We start from the raw sequence: 5,520 nt of genomic DNA, 5'->3' as shown, positions 1-5,520 counted from the left end.
ACCAATGCTTTATAAGATGTTACTAAACCAAATTGTTTTTATTTAACGAATCATTTTACCTTGAACATAATGGTATGTGAATATACCCGATAGGTTATTTTTGAGAAAACTTGCTTCTTTTTTTTTATCCCTTCATATTATTATTTTATTTCTTATCAGTTTATATCGAATTGAGTCAATTTTTAACAGCTCTAGATATGTCGGGATGAAGCCAAAAGAATTTGTACTAACAAGATGTAATTATCAAATGGGTAGTACTAGAACAAGTAATGGCCCTTAACAAAGTTGAAATAATAATGTGACTTATTAGGTGGGGTCACAAAAATTGTGATTGAAAATTACACAATTTAAAGCACTGTGATTCTTCTAGGATATGCATGTTATTATCATAGGGACAAGATTGACGGAACAATACATTTAACACCAATTTTCTTTTACGACCCTAAAAAACACCAATTTCTTTTTAGGTCGTGTAAGAATATATGCACATTTTATCTTTTCTGTTGTTTTACCTCAAAAGCCAAGTCCACTATATAATAAATCATGATGTTGTCACTGTTAGCTCTAAGTTCTAACTGATCAATACGTTGCTTTAATTCGGAATATCATTCAACTAATCAGCTTTGTCAAATTTTACTTAACTTAATCCCTAGGAAAGAAAAAAAGAAGAGGAATTGACCTTTTGATGAGTTACCGTAGGATGAAGGGCGTCCTCTAGCCCCACCATGGAAAAAAAAAATCACACTCGCTTTAATTAAAGAATAATTCCGAGAGTAATCGTGAATTTATTCATAAGAGGTATTTTCTCGATATCGATCACTGTTTACACCTTGTTTATAGTATATGTTGTTAAACACTGCCTTCTAAATTTGACCTAAACTCACTGTCATGCAATATACATAGTATTAACATTAAGTTATCAGCGCTCTTTTTACTTTAGGACCTGTTCATATCCCCTCTACCCCTTTAGATTCGGTGATCTCGAGACAAAACCGGCCTCTAGGAGATGGAAGTAGTTAAATAACCATCATGTTGGTTCCTCTTCCTCAAAGAAACCAATGATGTGAGTTTTGGAATGCCCTGAAAATGCAGGGGATTGATTAGTGCATGAAAATTCTTTGGGAGCAAAATGAAGTAATTGTGTGATCGTAAAATGGGTCCCACTCATTCATTGTATGGATCTATTGTACAAGTTTTGCGTGTCCTAGAAATGTGAATTAACTACCTTAATTAGTTGCTATTATGTGGCTACAATTTGATGCTTTGTCTTCAAGATTGTCAATCTTTTGGTGGTTAAAGTCACAAGCTAATCCACAAGAGTCAAGAGGGCCCTTGGTATCTTTACTTGATTTTTATGTTTGAGCTTTCTTGTTTGATCTTTCGGGTACATCTCATAATTTTACATTTATAAAAATCTCATAGCTAGCTTAGCTTGTTCCACATTTTAAATAAATTTACCATGTCATATGAAACTATTCACAATTACCTACATTAGTCATAATTTACAAAACGAGTTAAAATGCTCTCCGATTACTTCATTAACCTTTCCATTATGAAACAACACCTTAGGTAAAACTGAGGGAGATTTCAGAACGATTCATATTGGTTCATAATTCATACTTTGATGCACATAGCATTAGATCGCTTCCATTATTAACACACGAAACCGTAATTACACGATATATTAACAACATATCACACTATAATTACCGTAAAATTTACTAGAAGAGGTAAACAAGCGAAAAGAACTCCTTAACAAAGGGGTAAAAAAAAAACAACACCCTAAATAGAAGAAGCATAAGAAGGAAATGGCTTAGCAAAGTCGCAAAAACTCGCACATGGCTTCATGCAAAACCATCTCCAAAAATCGCACACGCGTCTAGTGATTCATTTGACTTTGTACAACACCATATTTATAGTAACGCTAGTCAATTATTGTGTACTTCTCTAATTATTGAGATTTACTAAAACTGTCTAGGATAATGTTTTTTTATATTTTTTTGATTGGAATTCATTTTAAGTTGTTATTTTGTAATTGAAACATCTGTAAAGCCATGATTATTATTATTATCTAAAATCTCTCATTATCTACTTAGTCACCTTTTTAGGAGCAAATTAATAGATAAAAAGGTTTACTAAGCAAAAGTTTGTGCATTTTGAGTTATGGTTAAGAAATTAGTACGTACTTAACATGGTATGGTATGGTATCATGATCATAACGTAAAACAAAGGTATAATATGATTAATAAATTAAAAATATGCCAAAGCGTACATGTACAAATTAGAGTATGTTCTTTTGGAGTATTAATAGAGCTTTCAAATAAATATATAGTAATACGTGAGGAGTGGAGGGATGGTTAATCCTCTATTCTGTCTCATCCAAGTGTGAGCTGGGTTTGACTCCTCATGCTTATTGTATGTTTATTCTTTACTTAGGTTAGTTAAATGATACTCCCTCTATTTCATTATTTTAGTTCTATTAGTCATACCACGGAGTATATTTTATTCTAGAATATAATTGGACTTAGTCATTGAAATTTTAATAATGATTCAAAATTTAAAATTGTAATATCATTAATTTTTTGATATTATATAACCTTAATACTATTATTGCTATCCTTGCTTATAGAAAATCCTTTATTAGTCTCTACAATTAAGGTTCTTAGAAAAAAAACAAAACTCCTATTAGAGATTCGAAATTATAAATTAAAATTTGAATATGTATTTTACTAGCACATGATTGAAGACATCAATGATAAAAATACGTGTTGATAATTGAGAAAAAAAAAAAATCAAGTAAAAGATATAACATTTAATTCAATCTAATACAGAGTAGGAAAGATCGATTGAACTTTTACTATCAGTTATCAAAATACATTACCCACATTTAACTCCATATTTAAGTTACGAATTTCACTCATAAGTTATTAGGGTCTCTGATTCTAATGTTAAGTATCAACTTTACATATGAAATTCTAAATTTTTAATCATCCGTTAATCTCTAAGCATTGTATTAAAATTATAATTAAATTAAATTAAATTAAATTAAATTTAGTATTTAAAAATGAAAACCTAGATTAAATCCCTCTAACAAAAAAAAAATACTGGTACAAATACTTTGCAAAACAAATACGAAGAGTCGAAAAAACCAAAAAGCTTGAGAATACAAAAAGGCTTTACGTATTTGACGCTCCACCGCCTTTGGAAATTCAATACCATGAAAAATAACCCTTTATTTAGTATTTCACTGACACCACCCTTAAAATCACCAATTATATTCTCACCTTCACCAATCACATCACACCACATGTCCTCCCAAATTCCACCTCATCAAAATCCCACGAATCCCAATAAACCTTCCTTCACCCCCAAGTCACAGCTGGTAACTCTAGAACCTCCTCCACCTCTAGTATTTTCCACATTTTTTAACCGCTTTTGGTAATTAAAATCCCATTTTAATTAATTTTTTACCTTAATTCTCAAAAATCTTAACCATGGTTAAATTAACCCTTTATATACCCCTCTTCATCCAGCCGTCTTTTGCTATCATATTCTCGGACACAATCAAAACTACATAACACTTACCAAATAACACTTTTATTATTTTATTATTATTATTGTTTGTATACATTCATTTTCTTTCTCCAAAAACCCGAAATCAAAATGATGATCGGAGAAACCCGCCGTCATCATCAGATTGATGTACCGCCGTGGCAGGAATCGTATTCTCCCACGGCGGTACATATCTCATCCCCAGCCTCATCACCGCCGCTACAATCAAGTAGCGGCGGTGTAGGCTCGAATCATCTCCCTAACTCCCCCACTTACTATGACGCTGTTTTAGCGTCCCTTCGTCGATACCTTCTTGCTGACGCCGTTGATAAGGAGGCTTCTCCGGGGGTGGCTGATGCGGCGGCGACGGTGGATTATTCGAGTGAGGTTGATTTTTTATCAGGTGAATATGATGATGATTTTTTCATGTATGATTTCAAGGTTCGTAAGTGTACTCGGGCTCGGGCCCATGATTGGACTGAGTGTCCCTTCGCCCATCCTGGCGAGAAGGCGAGGCGAAGGGACCCGAGGAAGTTTAGCTATTCAGGGACCGCGTGTTCCGAGTTTAGAAAAGGCGGATGCAAGAAGGGTGACGGGTGCGAGTTTGCACACGGGGTGTTCGAGTGCTGGCTACACCCGGCCCGGTTCCGGACCCAGGCTTGTAAGGACGGGCCCGGGTGTAAGCGCCGGGTTTGTTTCTTCGCCCACACGCCTGATCAGCTACGGACCGGGCCGGGTCTCGGTAGCCCGAGAGGAAGTGGGCTCGTCTCGGGCTCCGAGGACAGCGCCATCAACACCCCGTCCGTAGGTGACCTCATGGCGTCCATCAGGAACCTACAACTCAACAAGGTCAAATCCATGCCTAGTTCGTGGGGAAGTCACCCCATGCACGTGAATGGCTCGCCCGTATTCGGGTCCCCTCGTGGGGTTGGGACTCCTACGGCGATTAGCCGGGCTGGGTTCTTTAGCCTGCCGACAACCCCAACCCGGCCGAGGATCGGGTATTGGGACAATCAAGATATTGGTGAGGAGGATGAGCAGCCTGTGATGGAGAGGGTTGAGTCTGGTAGAGAGTTAAGGGCTCGGATGTTTGAAAAGTTGAGCAAAGAAAACCCTCTTGATGGGTCGGGTAGCCCACTTTCGGCATCGGCACCCGGACCGGGTCCCGATTTTGGGTGGGTGTGTGATCTCATTGAGTGAATACCACACCCATTTGGAGTGATATGAGTACGTAAAACCCATATTTTCTTACCATGGAGTAAATTAATTAGAATTACGGTGATTTGAGAAGGAAAAAAAAATAATTTCACTAAAAAATATATATTTTTTTTCCAAATTTTTTTTCCCCAAGAATTTTTAACTAAAAAATTTGGGTATTAGAAGCATTAATTAATTAATTATTTACTACTCATATTATGATTTGCATTTGTTTTTTTCAATTATTTTATTTAAGCAGTCGTAAAAAAAAATTCTGCTGACCTAAAGGAAGTACCCATAAAATTTGGGAGATTTCAAGATTTACTATGAAAGGAATGATATTGTAGATAAAACTTTCCCAAATATGTGGGGGTATTAAGGAATCCAAAAAAAAAAAAAAATTAACTTTTTTTTTTTTTACAATTTATTTTTAATTTTTCTACCTGGGGGACAATCTGGAAGGTCCTAGATTTGCCAAGAAAAAGGAGGAAGATCTTATTTTGTACAGCTGAAGCCTACTCTTTATTTTTTCACCAAGCTGCCTAAGAAGGAAAATGAAGAGGAAGACAAGTAATTTCCCATTTTAAGTATGTAATTTTTCGTATCGATTATTATTGTTATTCGTGATACAAGTCATGATAGGTCGATAATGATCAGTTTAATGACGATTAATCGTTGTTAATTAGCTTTGGTTTTCTATATTTAGATTGTAAATATTGTGAACTACTCTTACAATTATTATATAATGGTAATGTATAATTATTTGTTTGC

At 35.2% G+C, this 5,520-nt stretch overlaps 1 pseudogene; it reads left to right on the top strand.

Annotated features, from left to right (window-relative positions):
- Positions 1-3,555: 3,555 nt before the first annotated feature.
- LOC145611397 (zinc finger CCCH domain-containing protein 23 pseudogene) lies at positions 3,556-5,520 on the top strand (annotated as a pseudogene).

Source organism: Chenopodium album, chromosome 24 (assembly GCF_948465745.1).
Source record: "Chenopodium album chromosome 24, dcCheAlbu1.1, whole genome shotgun sequence".
In the NCBI taxonomy this organism is placed as follows: domain Eukaryota; kingdom Viridiplantae; phylum Streptophyta; class Magnoliopsida; order Caryophyllales; family Amaranthaceae; genus Chenopodium; species Chenopodium album.
The sequence above is the reverse complement of the archived record's forward strand: the minus strand, read 5'-3'. Positions and strand labels throughout refer to the sequence as shown.